Genomic DNA, 20,355 nt, shown 5'->3' with positions numbered 1-20,355 from the left:
GGAACTTACGAAGGCACATTCTGAACGCCCTCTAGGTTGTCTTCTGAGCAACACGTAAGACAATCTGAGGGAGCACTTAAAGGTCATTGCTCTTAGAAGCAAAAGGCAGGTGGAGACAAGGGTTGAAGTGGGCCCAAGTGTCAAGAAAAGTGGGGTAGCCTCCGGGGAAGACCCCAAGCTAGTTGAAGAAAATAGTGAAGCAAAAAATAGGGTAGAAATGACAAGCCCCAACAACAAGGACCGTTAAAATCATCCGAGTACAAGCCTCCAATCCCTTATCCAACCAGATTGAAGCATGACAAGGAGGATGTTCACTTCAGAAAATTCATCAACATCTTCAAATAACTCCACTTGAACATCCCGATAGTTGAAGCATTGACTCAAATCCCGAAATATGCCAAGTTTTTAAAAGAGCTCCTCACGAACAAGAGAAAGTTGGAGGAAGAAGACACGGTTGCACTTACGGGGAATTATTCGGCTACTTTAGAAAAGAAACTCCCACAAAAGTTAAAAGATCTGGGAAGCTTCATTATCCCGTTTATGCTTGAAGATGGAGTCCAAGAAAATGCTCTAGTGGATTCGGGGGCTAGCATAAACGTCATGCCCTACACCATGTATTTGAAACTTGGCTTGGATGAGTTACATCCCACGAGGATGACCTTATAATTGGCGGATCGATCAACAAGAAAACCTCGCGGGATTGTTGAAGATGTGATTGTCCGAGTGGACAAATTTGTTTTTCTTGTGGATTTTGTCATCATGGACATAGATGAGGATGTGGAGATACCACTGATTCTTGGCCGACCATTCCTCAGCACCTCAAGTGCCTTAATTGATTTGAAAGGAGGGAAACTAACCTTATGAGTTGGAGAAGAGGAAGTGGTGTACACTATACAGGCTGCTATGAAACATTCTTTAGATCATGATGACACACTTTACTTTATTGATGAAACTGATAGGTTGATTTCTGATTGTGTGCAGGAGGTGCTCTCTATAAACCCTTTGGATGAGTACTTGGGAGAGTTGGAGAATGAAGAACAAGAAAAAACTCACTACCATCCTCAAATTCACAACTTGAAGGAACCAAAAGATAGGCTATTCTGTACTAATGCTAAGTAAAAAAGAAAAAAAAGAATCATTTGTGAAGAAAATGTGGAGGAAGATTCATGGGAGAAAAAAAGAAAGGTACGAAGCTTCATCACCCCTCTCTACTCATGAACAATTCGAGGTCTTCTCAATGTTAACACTGAATTTGCTAGGAAGAAACAACACTACAAGGGAAACCAGGGGTGGCCTCAAACTCTTTGATCCCCCATGAGGTAAGGAATGAGGCACGTCAGGCTCGTGACGTTAAACAAGCACTTCTTGGGAGGCAACCTAAGCATTCGGGGGTGTTTTCTATCATTTTTCGTAGTTTTAGATCATAGTTCATTTCACTTTTCATATTTCTTAAACTTGCATGTGTTTGAATAAGTTCATGCTCACACACTTGCCATATTGTTCTCATCGTCTTAATTGTGGTGTCTTTGTGTAACTTCTTGAGAAACTCATGTTTAGGTGTTAACTCATGTGCTAGATCGTCGTTTGATTCATTTTATTCGCTTTTGGAGAAGTCTTTGACCTTGCCATACCATTTTTACATCATTTAAAGCAGGTTTTCGAAGTTTCGGGTGAGTTTTTAAGGTGCTATGACCATACGAGGGCGTATGAGGGTCGTCTGAGATGAACACAGAGCAAACCAGAGGCTCTGTGCCATCTCAGACAGGTCCTGGACGGCCCCCCATACAGGGCCGTCTGAGACAGCCTGATCTCTCGGCCGAGAGAGGCCAAACGGCCCAGACAGCCCCCATACAGGGTCGTATGGGTGCCGTCTAGGGTGAACCGGCCTCTCTCTCCCCCCTCTTATACCTCTCTCTTTTCTCTCTCTCTTCCATTCTCTCTTCTCTCTCATTTTCCACCAAATTTCTCTCTTCTTTCTCCATCATTTCTTGGCCAAATCTTCTCATTTTTTCTCCTAAAACTTCCCGTAATCCATTGGAGACGTCAATCTAGTGATTTTCTCCGAGTTTAAAGCTTGTTTTCTCAAGATTTTGTCGATATGCTTTTTCAATGCCCTAGTTTTATCTTTTTCATTTCTTGGGCATTCTTGGAGATTTTGGGTGGGATTTCTTTAGCATTTTGCTTGGTTTGGATGTTGTGAATGTCATGGATGAATTTTCATTCAAATTTATGTAAAAAGTTTTGATTCTATGAATATAGGGGAAACTCTTGCCACGTGAATAGTGACTATACGGCCCCCCCCAATACGGCCGTATGACCTCAAAAATTCAATTTTTCATTTGTATCATCTATCTTTTGCATTTTATTTTGGTTTATCTTGTATCCCTATGAGCATGAACAAGGCTTGTCGTCATTGTAGGGATGCCTAACACTAAGAGACTCGCCTCCAAACGCCCAAGAACCACCGGACCCTCATCTACACCCGATGAACCCGTCTTCAAGTTGTCCCATCATCGAGAGAGATATGATAGGTTGAAGACAAAACCATTTGGAACATTGTGCTACCTTGATTGGGGCTTGTGGAGAACCTCGGGATAGCAAATCAAGTAAAGGAATGGTTATCACATAATTGTTGGGACAAGCTTTTTGCCATAAACGAGCCAACATTTCGCCAATTAACCTTGGACGTTTTGAGTACATTCAAGGCACAACAAGATGGACACTCCGTCTGGGATAGGAAGTGTATCACCATCCGCTTTCAAGCTTTTGGGAAAAAGTGTACTATGCACCACTTGGACTTTGCTAAGTACTTGGGGATCTATGATGATGAGTTTATCAATTCCATGCCCGGTACACGTCTTATGCTTGATTTCCCAAGTGAGGTGGATAGGAGCAACTATTGGGCAACCTTGGCAGGTGATGATCAGACCCGCAAGGCCTCGCGCATGATTGACCCTGCACACAAATTCATTCATGCTTTGATTGCTCGTTCTATATGGGGTCGGACCGATAGCAAGGGGGTTGTCACTCAAGCCAATATTTACACGATGTATGGCATTCTTGAGACACGCCCTACTTACCTTGGCCACCTTGTCGCCGATGCATTTCTTCACCATGGCTTGTATACATGATTTGAGCTATATTTATTGGGCCCTATGTGACTAGATTGATCCGTGGCATGGGTTTATTTGAGCAGACACGAGATATGACCATTGTAGGAGGTAAAACACCCCTCGGGCAGGCCCACATACGGGCGATAGGCATGGTGGTGAGCGTGCGTGCGAGTGGCAAATCAACACATCACCAGGCCACTGGTTAGTCCAGTCAGCGATAGATATAGAACACAGAGTCAGAGCCTGAGGGTCCCCATCCCCGGCACTACATCATTACCTGACTTCGACATGAGATTGAGGGGGATTGAGGGATAAGTTCAGGCTGTGCGACAGGAGCAGCGTGAGATTCGTGGCCAGCTTCACCAGATCATTAAGGGACAGCGCCAACTCAAGGCAGATTTTCACAGTTTCATCACCTCGTACTATTGCTCATCCTCGCACCCTATGACCGCTTCTTCTGCCTCCATGCCACCACCACCGGCACTAGATTGTGATGAGTAGTGGCTTGTTTGAGCATGGGACACCTATCATTTACTTTAGTTTGTTTTGTTTTGTATTTTTGTGTTTTGAATGAGTTTGCATGGTTCTTACCCTACCGACTTGTGATTGTCGAACTCTATGTTATTTTTCATCTCTGTGTTTTGTTGACTACTCTCTAGTTTCTCCCGTGTGTTTGTATTCTTAAATTTTTGTGGAATGCTGATATCCCCTTGTTGCCTCGCAGGGCATTGAGGGAATTTGGTGAGCTTTCATAGTTTTAATGGAGGTCGGACGAGACATGTATTGCTCACCACACCTTTTGTCGAGTTATACCTCATGACAAACACAAGATGAACCGGGAAAGTTTCATTTTCACCCTCCTCTATTATTTGCATTGCTTCTTCTTGCATGTTTTTCATGATTAGTGTACATTGAGGGCAATGTACAACACTAAGTGTGGGGATTGGTGTATTTCATGTATTAGACCATTTGTTACATGCTAGTGTTACCTATGATGGCTTTGTTCATTGTTGAAAGATTTATTTTAGCTTGGATTAATGATTGATGTGCGTTACTTGTTGCTATGCTTTATTTAATCTTGTTTTACCCCTAGTATTGTCATGTGCACTGAATTTTTTGTTGATGCCCTGGGAATAGCTAATGTGACTACTCTAACTCTCTTGTATGCTTAAACACACTACTTTGAGTACTTGGCCTTATAACACTAAGTTCTATCCTTCAATGGACTCTTAAGAACTTCTAAGTCTTGTTGAGCTAATCCTAGTTTTGTGTCATGTAGAGTGCTCTGAAGATGTGATCTAGGGTGAAAAAAAATGAAATGAATGAAAAAGAAAAAAAAAGAAAAAAAAAAAAAAATGAGTCTATGTCAGTATTCCTCTGCTATTGAAGCATGAATGCATCTATGTAGACTGTAATCGAGTAGTTGAGTGGCTCTTGTGCCTAACCAGCATGTGCACCCTCCAGAAATATTTCAAAATGATGTTGGTGCAGTCTATGTTAGTCAAACTCGAAAAAAAGAAATGAATGATGAAATGAAAATAAAAAAAAACTCTAGTGATCTTTTTCAGTACCTACCAAAGGTTTTGAGATGAAAGTGGATTTAGTTTCGAGCTATAGAATTAGAAGGATCTTACTTGGCTATTGAAGTAACACTTAATAGTTTAAGACTTTGTATTCTTTGTAAGTGGAGTGATTAGCATCTGGAGCTGTACTGATTGAGGTCCTTAGGCTAGACCAGATCATGGCAAATGAGATATAAGATTCACTTACACAACACAGAAGGGGTGAGACGGGATATTTTTATTATGCTTATTGACTATAACTCAACATCTATGTATCATTGTCCATTGCTTTTGGAGTCTTATATTTGCTTGATGCCAGAGGTAATGCATTTAGCCACTTTTCAGTCTCTTTGTTTTTCATGAATTAATTGCTTGGGGACAAGCAACGCTTAAGTGTGGGGATATTTGATAAGTGTCTAAATGTAGGTGTTTTTGTATATATATCGTATTCACTTTGCATGTATTTTGTGAAGTTTGATGCCCGTTTTGTGCTTAATCGTCTACTATTTGCTTTGTAGGGCATAAGGAAGCCATGGAGAACAAGAAGATATCATTTAGGCGAAAAGATAAGAAAACAGGAATTTCATACCATTCCCATACTACCCAGTATGGGGGCCGTATGCACTGTAGCAGCGGAATGATTTGGAGTTGTCTGCCCAGATTTCCATACTACCCAGTATACGGGGTTGTATGCACCCTGTATGAAACGTGAATCTAGGATTTTTGAGTGCTATCCGACCCCCATACGACCCTTATACGCCCCGTATATCATGGGGTGTATAAATACTGACTTTTAGGGCAGAACAAAGGGTGTTTTGTTGGGCTTATTTTGGGAGACCATTTGAGAGGCTTTAGGGGGACCTTGGGAAGGAGAAGATGGGCAAGGAAGCTAGGAGATCATTCATGGCCAAGGTCCAAGACACTTAAGACAAGAAGGCAACATCATTCAAGGGGAGATCTACCACGATTTGAAGAAAGGAGATCCGGGGCTAGAGGAAGCGTCATTCTGCATTCCTTTGGTGGGAGAAGCGTCATTTGGCATATATTCTACCTCCTCCTCCACCATTTCATCTAGGGAGTGTCACTTATGCTTTTCTTTTGTGTTTCACTTTAATGAATTGCTTGTTGTGGGATGATGACACACTAGACCCCCCAAGGCCACTGGGTGTTGGTGAACCTTTGGGGATTTTATCATGTATTTTAGATGATGACTTGTTAATTCCATGCTTGGGTAATTTTGAGATTTAATCCATTGTTTTCATGCTAAGTGCTACACTAAGGAGAAATCCGTAGCTCTTTTATGAGTGATGCATGTAGATGTGACTGGCTCTCATGTATTAGATCATGAATGGATTAGAAGGGGATACTTGTATCATCACACCGAGAAATCGGGTGTTTGGTAGCCCTCCATGTAGGTTTAAGTCGAAGAAGAGTAGGCTTACTCCTAAGTGAGATTTCCTCGTACTTAATGCAATCGTAGGAATGTGGATTTGGAAGAAATTCCTATCTATAGTCATATGGGATTAGGGTTTAATCGCCGAGAAATTGGGGTTGTTCTAATCTTGGAATCTCATGGTCCATTTTACCCTTGCATCTTTTATTCATCATCCATGTTTCATGATGACCCCTCAAGGGTATCCGCATCCATAGGCCTTTGCATTAAATTGAGTTTCTTGCTTGCTTATTACTTGTTCTCTCTAATTTGTTGATAATCTTGTTTTAGTTTTAATTGCACTTGGTAGAGTAAATTCCCTCACTTGAGATTTTAGGCTAGATAACTCGAGAAGGAGTAATAGGAGATCCTTAGCCCCGTGAAATACGATCCTCGTGTCTTCACACGAGGTATTACTTGGCGATCCCGTACACTTGCGGGGAAGCAATCACCACGTATCCCTTCTAAGCCATGAGTGTCTAGTACAAGGGTGATGGTCACGCTACAAAGTACAACCTAGAAGTTGAAATACAGAGTTCTCATACAAATCAACACATCAAAGATCACAAGACTTAGACCACAAACCATACAAATACTATAAATGTAAATCAACCATCCATACAACCAAGTTCATCCCAAGGTTCACCTGGTGACTGGTGGCCTTGGAAGTCTAGTTCATCATCAACAAAGGAGAAAGTATAGGAAACAAGAAAAACAAGACAAAGCTCATAACACTTCCCCTAAGATGAAGACTAGAAGGTGGTGATGAGAACTTGTTGGATCCATGTCGGGAAGCTCCTATCCCCTCTTCTCCTCTTGATCTTGCTCCATAGATTCGTCTCTCCAGCCCCTTGAAACCCTAGAAAATGATGGTAGAAAATGGTGGCCAAAGATCCTTCAAAAGATGCCCTAACCCCCTTTAAAAAAAACTCTCAGGACGTCATGTGGCCATCCACGTGGGCAGCATACGAGCTGTGAAGATTCTAGAAAATGCCGAGAATCGCGTAAGTTGCTACAGTGACTGCTATAGCACTGCATGTGAGAGTCTTCACGGCCATATGGTTGCCCATATGAAATCCCAGACTTAGCGCTTTCTTCAATTCTTCATGCTACATTGTTTCTACATACTAAGGCTCTAAAACGGTGTTTTTCATGCAAATTTCTTCTCAAATCCTATTATCGAGCTCTCCTAGGCTTCAATTGCACCTGTAACATGAAAGGAACCAATTTAGGCTGAAAACAGGCATCAATTCATACAAAAAAATACGCAAATCATACACACAAGTACATAACATTTATCAACTTTAAATCAAGATTAGAACTTATATAGATGGCTAAGGAGATGAAAATACATGTGGAAGGCTGCAGTTTTTGGTGGAGGATAACAAGGAATATAAGGGTAAGTATGCTAGAAATGAAAAATGATTTACATGTGACTATAATGGAAAGAAGTGTGGGCACCAGTAGGAGTATAAATGTCTATGTGAAGGTGACTAATTTTGATGGTCCTTGCTGTGGGGTTGGCAGTGAAGGTTATGTACATGAGATTGTTAATGAAGCTATAGAGGAAGATATACAACAAGCACTAGAATAGGAAGATGTTGCCATAGGAGATGAAGAAGATGAAGTAGATGAAGTAGAGGAGGGTATATTAGAAGCATTAGAACAGCCATGACAAAATGTAGGAGTCCATGTAGATGAAAGAGAAGAACATGTTGGCATAGGAGATGAAGGAGATGAAGGTGATGAAGTAGATGAAGGGGAAGAGCCTGAAGTTGCCATAGGGGATGAGGAAAAGAATAGTGAACATTGCAGTGATGATTTAAGTGGCATCCATGACTCTGAGTATAGCTTCCATAGTGAAGAGGAAGAGGCTAAAGTTGTTATGAATGAAAATGAAATACCTAGGACAAACGAGGTGAGGTGGAAGAAATTAGTAGAAAGATAGATGATGAGGATGATGTCCACTCTGAATATGCTGAATCAGATGAGTTACAATCATGTTCATCCATAGATAATGATGAAATTGATCATTCAGACCTAGATACAGTGAATTCAAAGAAGACATAGACAAGTAGCGGGGTCTTCTTTTTAATATCTAATTGCTTACTGATCAACTTTTTTGTTTCATTATTTTTTTATTTGCTTATGTATTTCTATAGGAAATTAGAATGCTTGATGGGGATGAGCACACACAAATGTGTAGCTTATATAACTACAGATTAGAGTTGCTTAGAGCACATCCTAGCTCAACAGTGAAGTTCAGATGCAACGAGGGTGTGTTCGAGGCCATGTATGTGTGCTTATCCCCACTTAGGGAAGGATTCCTAGCAGGATGTAGGCAGGTTCTATCTGTTGATGGCTGCTTTCTAAGGGCACATTATGGGGGCAATTGCTTACAGTAGTTGCCATAGATGTAAATGACTGCATCTATCCAACGGCATGGGCAATGGTCAACAAGGTCATTTACCAGAATTGGCTGTGGTTTTTGGAGCTATTGGCTGAATACCTAGAAATATCTAACTCTCACCATTGGGCTTTCATGAGTGATCCACAGAAAGTAAGTAAAAACACCAGTATTTCATTTATTGCAATGTATGTATGCATGTATTTACCTTCTATTCTAAACCTTAATTCATTCCTATCTAGCTTCATGTCTCTATTATATTCAACATACATAAAGTTTAGTATATATGAATTTAGTTAGTGAATGACATGTGTGTTATGTTGCTAATGATTTTTCCCCAATTGATCTGAAGGTAAATACAAAATGCAAATGCAAATGAAGAATTGCTCATAAATGGTAAATCTAAATAATAAAAAAAAACTATCCTTATAAGGCCTACAAAATGCAAATGAAGAATTGTTCCCATATAGTGAACATAGGTTCTATGTGAGGCATTTTCATACTAATTTCAGTAAAAAAAAAACTTTAGAGGCAAAGCACTTAAAGATCAGTTGTGGTCTTGTGCTTGGTCCAGTTACATGCTTGCCATTAACCTAGCTATGGACACTCTCAAAAATATGTCAGCAAATGCACATAGGTTTATGAAAAACATTGATCATGTTCATTGGAGTAGGTCACACTTTAAGTCAAAATTTAAGTGTGACATGTTACTTAACAATCTATGTAAGTACTTTAATAGCACAATTCTTGTGGCCAGAACCAAGGGCATAGTTAGCATGAATGAAATGATAAGAACACAACTCATAACTCAAATCCAAAAGAGAAGAGATGCAATGAAAAAATGCACAACTGAACACTTCCCTAAGATTCTCAAAAAGTTGGAAAAATCTAAACAACTTAGCTCGTCATGTAAGACGCAAGGTGATAAATCTTGCACTTGTAGGAGATGGCAACTAACAGGTGTCCCATGTCCTCATGTAATATCATCTCTATATTATAATAAAAAGAAACCCGAGGATTACTTAGATGACTGTTATAGGGTTAGTACATTCCTAGCAACTTATGAACACATCCTACACCCAAACCAAAGCTCCAACTGTTAGCCCAAGAGTCCACAAGGTCCCATGATACTACCTGAGCCAGCAAACAGAAACAGGGGCAGGAAACCAATTCTCAGGAGAAATGATCCAACTGAACTGGACACTAGCTTCAGAAAGGGAAAAGTTAATAGAAAACAAATAACAATCAAATACAGCATCTATAGAGTTTTACGCCATAAAGGAGATTCCATGGAGTTCATGTGAGTAATGGTTTTTATTATACTAACAATTTTGATTGAATCTTACTTTTTGTTAATTTACCTAACTATGTATTGTTTATGTGGCCAGAACAAGAGTCACGTTTCAATGAATTAATTATGATTTTTTTTTATAATTTGGTAGCGAGTTAGCATCGAACAGGACCCCATGGAGAACATTGATCCTCAAGTCCTATATGACAACTTCATTGAGGTATGCACATGATTTAATCCATAACTAGTATTACAACTTGTCATGGTCTAATTCATTGTTAATGACAAGGCTTATCAAATGAGAAACAACAGTGCAACTATGGTTTCAAATTGTAGGCCAAGTGCTTTTGAGGAACCACTTTCATAGGTAATTTTGTAAGATTGCAATGTGATTATGTTAACATGATGTATGTGGTGGCAAGTAATTTACATTTACCTTCTATATTTAAAGGTAATTGACATATCTGATAAGTGCTTGTGTGATATGAATGCGAAGCATTCTTTCCTTATGTTGAGCATTACTTTTCTCGGGTTTTTACACTAATATTTGTGTTTTTATGTGACTATCGTGCAGGTAGGGTTAGGCCGAGTATGAAGGAAAGAAACCAATGTGGATCATAATGCACCGATTTTGGAGAAAATCTTGCTAAGGTTCAAACGCGAAAACATAGGTCATGTGTGAGATGCTAGAGTGTGTGCCAACCTCCTCTTATTTGAGTTAGCACAACCATTTGGATGGGAACAAGGGCAGTCACACTCAAGCACTCCGACTAATGCACATAAAACAAGATTTCCATCAACTTATCCGTCATTGAAGAAGCAAAGTGATCCACAGCATAAATGTGTGCCCGTTTACGTTACCTCGATGAAAAGTGGATTCGGGAGTATTTTTGGCAGAGACTGTAGCAGGGTACTGTAGAAAATCACTATAGCAAAAAATTGCAGCAATCACTGTTCACAGGAGGCCGAAAATGACAGTTTCAGAGAAGCCGCATGGGCATGTGGAAATTACCCACGCCCGTGTGGAAATTCCACATGGGCGTGTGAAAAATCCATAGGACCATGTGGATGCCCGATTCCAGCCCTATTTAAAGCTGATTTCAGCCCCGATTTCAGCATTCTTTTCTCCATCTTTTCCCCAACTTGATAGAGGGTTTCGGCTAGGGTTTTGAGAGGTATTGGCTAGGGTTTTGGCTCCGACATCATCATTCCTTTGGAAGAAGGTTGGTAGGAGAGCTTCCATCGAGGCGTATCCTATACCGAACAAGGGAATCCTTGGACGACGAGTAGAGGACTTCCCACAAGACCATCGACACGACTATCGAGGGGGTTTCTCTATGGATTCATTGCTTTTACATTCTATTTCTTTGATTGTACTTAGCTCCATGGAGAGCTAAACCCCTAGTGGGTACTTGGGTATTTGTGAGCCCTAGGATGTATTTGTTTCATTGAATCTCTTTATTATGCTTTCAATTAATTGATGTTTGTTGTGAGTTTTAATCTTGAAATGCTTGATTGTATGAACATTTTCCCCTATAGTGACACTAGGGTTGAGTGCTCTTGCTGGTAACCTTGTGAGTGAGTGACACACCACGAGCGTTAGACAAAGCTAGGTTGGAGAGGGTTGAGAGGGTGAGTCGAGAGGTATAGGAGCGTCCCCTTTCTCCTCCGACGTGATAGATTATATCTCCGTTCCTCGAGTTCTTTGCGGCCATAATAGAGTGAATGGTCTAAAGGATGACCCTCCGCTGGGGCTTATTTGCGCGTGCAACGGAGTGAAGCGTTGAGGCGATCTTAGTATCTAGGGCTTAATCATGGTTAGGGACCTTCCACCTGGACCAAAGGGTTAGGTCTATAATTCGAAAGAGATTTATCACTTGGAATCCCTAGAGCTCATTGCAACTCTATTCGAGTGTGAGGTTTAGAGGTTATCTAATCTCTCCTCCGGGACATGTATAGAGTTAGGCATAGTGGACCTTAGATTTCGGACTATGTATTTAAGGATTTCCACGACTCACCATTACATTGATTAGGAAGCATAATAGAGGGTTCTTGCACTTGAACGATTGTCCTAGGTGGAGCATTATCCGAGTACCCCATCTTTATCGATTGCCTTACCTCCTCCTTTACTCGTGCTCTCTTACTTGTTGCTTTTACTTTTGAGAATTGAATTATTGTCACACTTATCACTACTGATCTTTCACATAGCTAAGAAGTGGATTAAGTTTTTTTATTCCCTACTCCCTGTGGATTCGATACCTGCTCATCCGGGATTATTACTTCGACAAACCCGTGCACTTGCGGGATATACGCAAGGGGACCTTGTCAATACCTGTCAACGTCCATGTGAGAGTACCACCTATAACATCAATGCCAAAGGTATTTTACTAAAATTATTTTCATTGAGTTGTTGATGAAGCTATTTTTTTTTGTTGTGCCATGGCATATTGAAGTCTCTTTATGTGCTTGTTCACAATTTACCAAGCCCTTCTTCTCAAAGACATAATCCTCAAGCAGATGGAAATTTATTAGCTCCAGAAAATTCAAAAGTATGTGACAATCTCTTCGTAAAATAATGCAGCTCTGAAAATTTAAAATTTCTACCTTTCTTTTTAACACAACCCAGGGTTACACACCTATTTACAACCTCTCAAACCCACCAACCTTAGACCAGAATCCAACCAAAGATGGAACTAGGGCAACTTCATTAGTATCACAGATATGTATTAATTCAATTAAAAAAATTTATAACCCTAACTACGTAATGTTGTTTAGTAGATAACTAACTACCTAATGCTTCTTTGAATATTGTAGATCAATAGCAAAAGTTATCAACTTAGCTCGACACCTTCAACTCCAACTGCAACAAGAGGAGCTGCAAGGCAATATTTATCCAAATCTCAAGCAAGTAAGTAGTTCCCAGCAAGACCTCCTGTGATTCGAGGAGTAGTGCTGCAGAAAAATTCTAAAGATAGCAGCGAAGTGGGTGGTGGGGAGAAGAGAAGGAAGGTGTGGCTACCACCAGGTCCTAGAGGAAGTAGTGGATCTATAAAACCATAAAAAAACATCACCAAAGGAAGTGATGCTTCAAATTTTGTGTTTTTTCCAAACTTTTTTAATGCTGCATGGGACCAGTGGAACCTTGTCCAATTTGTTTTGTTTAAAGTTTATCTGGTTTTAAATGTGAAATACTGGACCATGTAATGAAAGTAACCTCTAGGTCTGCAGCAAACAAATTTATGTGTGGCCAATCTGTGATATGCACACTAATGTATTACTTTTGTACTTATGTGAAAATGAAAACTATTAAATATTAAGATGCTTTCTTGATTTGTTCATTCACTATTCCATTATTTAGTATGTTGTGGAAATCAATTGCAGATTTTCATTCAATAACTGAGCAGCTCATTATAACGACTTATTCAATAGAAAATAGAATCTTAATAAAAAAAAATTAACCATACGTCTCATAGCTTTAATCTTCACTGTGATATAGAACAAAAAAAAATAACACTTCAATAAGAAAAGGTCCATTATCATTCAAGTTTTCTCTTATGGATTCAAACTGCTACCCAAAAAAAAAAATCGGCCAAAAGCAAAAGAAAAATAAAAAAATGTTGCATCCGAGTGCGAAGCATGCTCTCTAATATCTTCAGTGAAGGTTGCCCTTACCCTTGGCCCCATAACCATTAGCCAAAAAAATCCTACGCCACCAGATGATCTTCTTTCCTCCAGCTACTTTGGTCGAATGATGTTGTCGATGATGCTGGGCAGTCATTCTCCTCTCTCTCACACGCTCGATCAGGTGGAACTCCGAGGTTGCAGTGCCCTTGTCGTTTCCTTCTTCCACCCTTCCGTGCTCACTTCCCCGCCAGTGAAGGAAGATTTCACCAATGAAGCAGGGGTTTTCGGTAAAGAATCCCTAATCTCATATGCTAAGAATCAGGAAGGTGTGGGGTCTCTCAACGGAAAGGGAAAGGTGCGGTTGAGGTTGTTTATTAGATGGTTACATGGCTAATTTAAGTCTGATATGTTTCTATGGTGACGTGTCGAAGCCAACCTGGACTAAATAATTCAAATTAAATGAACGATGTGTAATTTCGGTGGCCCGCTCAGTAATTTTTTATCCGATTCTTATGGGTGACCTCCTAGTGAAAGAAAATCCGTATAGAGTGATTGAAAAAAAAACAAATTGAAATTCAGTGAGTAAAGTGAAAAATGGTCATAACACAGTGACATCCTAAAATTTTTACTTGGCTTTAATCATTAGCCTTTTGATGCCCAACCATGGGGCTAAAAGAGATCTCATGAACTTATGGAATATAAAACTATATTTTTTTATTTATTTATACATCAACAAACTATAGCCTTCAACCATTATTGTTAGATAAAGTCAACTCTCAACCTCTTATTTATAGGAAAATAAGTTATCAATCTCTTTATTGCAGAGGTGATGATTTTCAAAATTTAATCTATAGTATTTAAATTGAAAATCAACCAAATATATGAATGTTAGATATTATATATGACTTTTCTTTTCTTTCCTTTTTTTCCTAAGCTTCTAAATAGCATCTTTTTATTAACCATTAAACATGGATGATGACATTACATTGACAATTGTTCAAAAGAGCCCACAACACAATACAAAGTTAAAATTGGAATCCTTCATGATCAGCTAACTTCATCAACCACTTAGTAAGGTCCATGCCTTGATGATAAAGAAAAAGAGCATGAACCATTCTACCTTCAGTAGCCAACTTGTCAGAAATACAATTCTAATCTCTAATAAATAATTAAGATCAGTTCAGATCTATCAGTTTATAGGATCTATCAGTTCAGATCTATCTTGGTTCACTCTCCAGCTATTATCACATTTGCAGTGTTTACACTCTTCGGGATTCAACACAATATGTTCAATGGAGTCAATCTTGAAGTTCCATTGATAGGCATACTAAATCCCAATAAGCATACACTACGAGCATAAATTAGCTAATTTCAGTTGATTTAGTTACCATATGGTTATCACCCAAATAAACTTGGTGTACTCTTTACCATTCTCTTTTTTTTAGCGTTTAATAAGATATTCCTAATTATAATAATCCATCACTTTTTTATTAAAATTAATAAACCATGACTACAATAAAATAATCTAACCTAAAGAACAAATAAAGTTCAGGATATGTTTTAGAGAGAGAACATAACGAAAGAAGAATGAAACAAATATGACTTATTTTTATTGTGACAAAAGCTACAAGGGCGGAAATATGACCATACTAAGCAAAATGAGAGGGCACAAATAAAATGAAAAATAGAACATGACCAAATTAACACCAAGAAATTATAAGTACCAATATAAAATAAAAAAGCAGAAACCAATAATAGATAATTGAATTTGCACAGAAGTGAAGAAGGTGGAAAGTGGGCTTAAAACGGTATGTTGAGGGCGGTCAACCCTTCATGTGGCATTATTGTTTAAAGTTACTATCTATATTTATCATAAATGAGCTGAAATTAATTTTTTTCTTAAATGAATGGACACAAGGGCAGCAAAATTAGTATACATAATTTTTATAACTGATACTGAAATCAGAAGAGTAATAAAAAAAGGGTGAATTTTCACATTCTCAATATCATTCCATAGGTAACAATGGCTTTGATTCTCTAGGCTATGAGATTCTGTTGATTGCTAATGATAGCTGACGGCAACTGAGGATCCATCTATAATGAAATAAATTTTCTACTTGTTGCCAACAAATAACCACCAACAACTCCGAATCCTTCTTAGAAAGTTCCTCCATGAAAAACAAACCAATTGATTATTTCTCCTACGGAACTTTGTCTTGAACATGTTAACTCTTTACCCAGTGAAGATTTGCATATTCATAGCATAAACTATGTGACAAGCATATTATAAATTCCAGCTAATACAAGTCCAAACCTTTGAAGGAAAAAACTCAAAATTCTTGTGCAAAACAATACATTAATCAACTGGGCATCACTCTCTTGAGAATAAACTTTGGTCCCTACATAGAAGAATTAGCTAATATCAAAACCTCCTCCACTTGCTAAATCCATAACCGAATCACATGAACTATTTGAATTAATACATTACCACTAGGTGTAGTGTAGTACCTGATAAAATGACTGAAAGAAGGTTTGGAGAATGAGATCAATTCAAGGAAGCTGAATAAATGAGAACTAGAACTAGCAAGAGTACACCTCGAGAGTTAGGTACATTGAAAGACATGAGATCACTAGGAAAGATGCATCTTTTCCTCTGTTTTCCTATGCCAAGAGATGATAACAAAAACAAGTAGGAAGCAAAATGGGCATACACGGATAAAACAAAGGCACACATCAAGCTTGAAAGGACAAATTGAACTATATTTTAATAATTAAGAATACCTTGCAATTTTGATTGTGATCTTGAGGCAATAATAATAAAGAACATATTCACACTTGCTCACTGAACCAATTAACTTTCGGTAGTGAAACTCTTTTCATTAATTTTGATTCTAAATTTCAAGGACCTTTTTGGTAGTGTTCGGGTGCATGATCTTATAACCATGCGTCTTGATAAGTACTTGTGTACTAGTAATACGAAATATTCTTTTCTTACATTGAGCATTACTTTTCTCATATTTTATCGCTTATACATGTATATTTATGCTCTTTTGTGCATGTAGGGTTGTGGAGACAATTATTGAGGAAAGAAACCAAAGTAGATCATGGATGTACCTTATTGATGAAATCTTGGAGTGAACAAACATGAATACACAAGTTGTGCTTGAAGACATGTGAGTGTGTGCCAACCTCCATTGTGCTCGAGTGAACATGCAAACTGGAGGGGCACAAAGGCAGTCACACTCATGTGTTCTGCCTTGTGCATTACTAGCAAGACCTTTATCAATGTGACATTTATTGAAGACGCAACGCGATCTACCGCATGGATGTGTGCCCGTTCATGTGGCCTCGATGAAAAGTGTGGATTCGGGAGTATTTTGGCGGAATACTTTAGTAGTTTGTTGTATCAAATTACTACAGCAAAATTACTATAGCATTTACTGTTCATAAACCATAGCAAATCGATTTTCTGGAGTTTCATACGGGTGTGTGGATGCCTGATTCCAGCCCTATTTAAGTCACGATTTCAGTCAGTTTGGAGGTGCATGCGGCTAGGTTTTGGAGAGGCTTTGGCAAGGTTTTTGGAGTGGTTATACGGCCTTCAACACTGTGTTCTTTCAAAAGATAGTTATTTTGAGAGCATTTGTTGGCATCGATTTGGCGAGGTGTGCCCTATGCTTGACAAGCGAACCCTTGGAGAAAACGAGGCTACTCCATAAGAACATCGATAGGGACTACAAGGGGGTTTTACTTATGAATTGCATGTTTTTACATTCAATTTCATTATTGATTGTATCTTACTCCATGGAGAGCTAAACCCCTAGTGGGTGCTCGGACTTATAAACCCTGGGATGATTTTGTTTCATTGACCTTTTATTATGTTTTCTCTAATTGATGTTCTAATTGAGTTCTAATCTTGGTAATCCTTGTGGATGGGTGACGCACCATGATGGTTAGACAAAGTTAGATTGGAGAGGATTGAAAGGATGAGTCGAGAGGTAGCGGAACGTCCTCTTTTCTTTCCGGTGTGATTTATCCTACCTCCGTGTTCCAAGAGTTCTTTGCGATCACAATAGAGTGAAGTGCTAAGAGAGGAACTCCGCTATATCTTAGCTACGCAAGCGACTGAGTGAAGCGTTGCAGTAATCCTTAGTGTTGGGGCTTAATCGAGACTAGGGGTCTTTCGCCTGGACCAAAGGGTTAGATCTAGATTAGGGAATAGGGTTTATCACTTGTAGTCCCTAGAGCTTTAAGAAGCCTTTCACAGTGTGAGGTGTTGAGATTGAGCGATTTCTCCACCAGGGCATAGTGTAGGGCTAGTCAAAGTTGACCTTAGGTTTGGGACTGTGTGTTTAAGGATTTTCATGATTTATTAGACATCAGTTGGAAGATATCATGACTGGTCTTGCACTTGTAGCAATAGTTCTAGGGTGAACAATATCCGGGTGCCCCACTTTCTATCGATTGCCTTTCTTCTCATTTTAGCAATAGTCTCTCTTTCTTGTTTTCTTTATTTCTTTTCTTTTCACATTGATATTATTCGCACCACTATTGATTCATCTTCACCATAGTTATATAGCAATTTTTGTGTTTCTGATCACTATTGCCTGTGGATACGACTACCCACTCACCAGAGTACTTTTATTACTTTAATAATCCATGCACTTGCCGCACACATGCAAACGGCTGTGTCACATTTTTGACACCGTTGCTGGGGAATAGGCATTTTGTAAACACTTTGTACTTTGCTATTTTAAGCTATTAATCACTTGTTCTATTTCACACTTTCTTATTCTTCCATTGTTTTGATTTATTTTCTTTTCTTTGGTTACAGCTCCAGGTTATGATTCGAGAAAACCCCTCGATATTGGTTGAAGAAAATCCAGACATTGAAAGAAGAATTCATAGAAGGAGAAAAGAACCTGTGCAAGAGCAGTCTAATCTAGTTGAGATTGAAAGTGAAGAGTCTGATAACTTGGCAGAATATAATGAGCAGTAGAGGACACTGTCAGATTATGTCAGACCTACATTTCTTGGCACACAATCTAGCATTTCTTGGCACACAATCTAGTATTGTGCTGCCCACCAATCACGGCTCATAATTTTGAGCTCAAGCCAGGCTTCATCCAGATGTTAAAGAAGTCAGTACAATTTTATGGTTTGGCCGATGAGGATCTAAACAATCACATAGAGAACTTCTTGGAGGTGTGCAACATGCTCTAGATTAATGATGTTATGGATGATGCTATCAAGATGAGGACCTGCCCATTTTCCTTAAAAGAGAGAACGAAGCAATGGCTACATTCATTACCTAGAGCATCGATCACTACATGGGAGGAGATGCTAGAAGCTTTTCTTGCCCGATATTTCCCTTCCGGAAAATCTGCGAAGCTTAGGAATGAAATATCCTCTTTTGTGCAAACTGAATTGGAGTCTCTATTTGAGACATGGGATAGGTTCAAGGAGCTCCTACCAAAATGTTCTCAACATGGGTTCCCTGAGTGGATGATTATTCAGACTTTCTATAGTGGGTTGAACCCAAGCACGAAGCAGTTACTTGATGCTGCAGCAGGAGATACCTTAGGAAGCAAGGCCCTTGAAGAAGCCCGACATCTCATTGAAGAAATGGCTATGAACAGTTATAAGTGGAATACAAAGGACAGAAAGAAGGTAGTCAGACTTTATGAGATTGGTGCAATTACTTCATTGGCGGCCTAGGTTGAGTCATTAAGAAAGAAGTTAGACAGTCTAACTTCTCCTAGAGTGGCAGCCGTGACAAGTTGCACTAGGTGTGGGGGAGGACATGCTCTATCTGATTGCCTGATTTCTATTGGTGATACATCTTTAGTGGAACAGGTTGACTTTGTGGGTAATGGAATAAGAAGTCAAGGAAATCCGTATAGCAATACCTATAATCCCAGGTGGAGGAGCCACCCAAACCTTTTATACAGCAATCAAGGGCAACAGAAGACTATGGCACCACCCGGTTTCCGACACCAATTATAAGCCCCGAACATAGAAATTGAAGAATCAAGGTTGGATAATCGGATAATCGACCTAGAGAAGGCCTTGACCAAGTTCATTCAATCGTCGGATACAAGATTTCAATCGGTTGAGGCCACACTTCGCAACCACACAACATCATTGCACAAATTGGAGAACCAAGTGGGCCAAATTGCGAAGTCACTCTCAGAAAGACCTCAAGGGACTTTGAGAAGTGGTCATGAAGTTGAGGGTAGGCTAATGAGTGAGAAGACCAATGTTGAAGCACCTGAAGTCGTGGAGGTTGAGGAAAAAGCCAACAAAGAGAAACAGGTGGCACCCTCACCTTATAATCCAAGAATTACTTACCCTTCAAGGTTGAAGAATGACCAAAATGATGAGCAATACAAGAAGTTTTTGGGTTTATTCAAGCAGTTACACATCAACATTCCATTTGTATGGTTGTTGTCTCAAATGCCTCATTATGCAAAGTTTCTTAAGTTCCTCTTGACCAACAAGAGGAAGTTGGAAGAGAGTGTATCTGTGCTTCTAGATGCTTCATGTTCGGCGGTGTTACAAAAGAATATGGATTCAGGAGCTAGCATCAACGTTATGCCTTATACTTTCTTCCAGAAGCTAGGCTTGGGAAAGCCAAGACCCACTCAGATGACACTTCAATTGAGGTTCATCTCGTCGGTAAGACCTATCTCTCTTTCTCTTTTCCAAATCTTGATTTATTTCGATAAAACTGGTGATTACTGCTTTGTTTTCATGCGTAATTGTTTGGTGCATGCATTAGAGCGGTTTTTAAGTGAAATTTGTATGTATTTTTATGGTTTTAGCATAGTGGCAATGCAACTTTCACGCTCCGTGGGTCTACATGGGCGTGTAAAATTTCCACACGGCCATGTGGATTTCTGTAGTATTGAATCCTTAAACTTATT

The 20,355-nt window shown here is 39.3% G+C and overlaps 1 non-coding gene across 1 annotated transcript; it reads right to left on the bottom strand.

Annotated features, from left to right (window-relative positions):
- Positions 1-18,817: 18,817 nt before the first annotated feature.
- On the bottom strand, positions 18,818-18,924 carry LOC120266023. Its single transcript, XR_005537867.1, has one exon. It is a non-coding gene; the product is annotated as a small nucleolar RNA R71 (small nucleolar RNA).
- Positions 18,925-20,355: the final 1,431 nt, after the last annotated feature.

Source organism: Dioscorea cayenensis, chromosome 7 (genome assembly GCF_009730915.1).
Source record: "Dioscorea cayenensis subsp. rotundata cultivar TDr96_F1 chromosome 7, TDr96_F1_v2_PseudoChromosome.rev07_lg8_w22 25.fasta, whole genome shotgun sequence".
Lineage (NCBI taxonomy): Eukaryota > Viridiplantae > Streptophyta > Magnoliopsida > Dioscoreales > Dioscoreaceae > Dioscorea > Dioscorea cayenensis.
The sequence above is the reverse complement of the archived record's forward strand: the minus strand, read 5'-3'. Positions and strand labels throughout refer to the sequence as shown.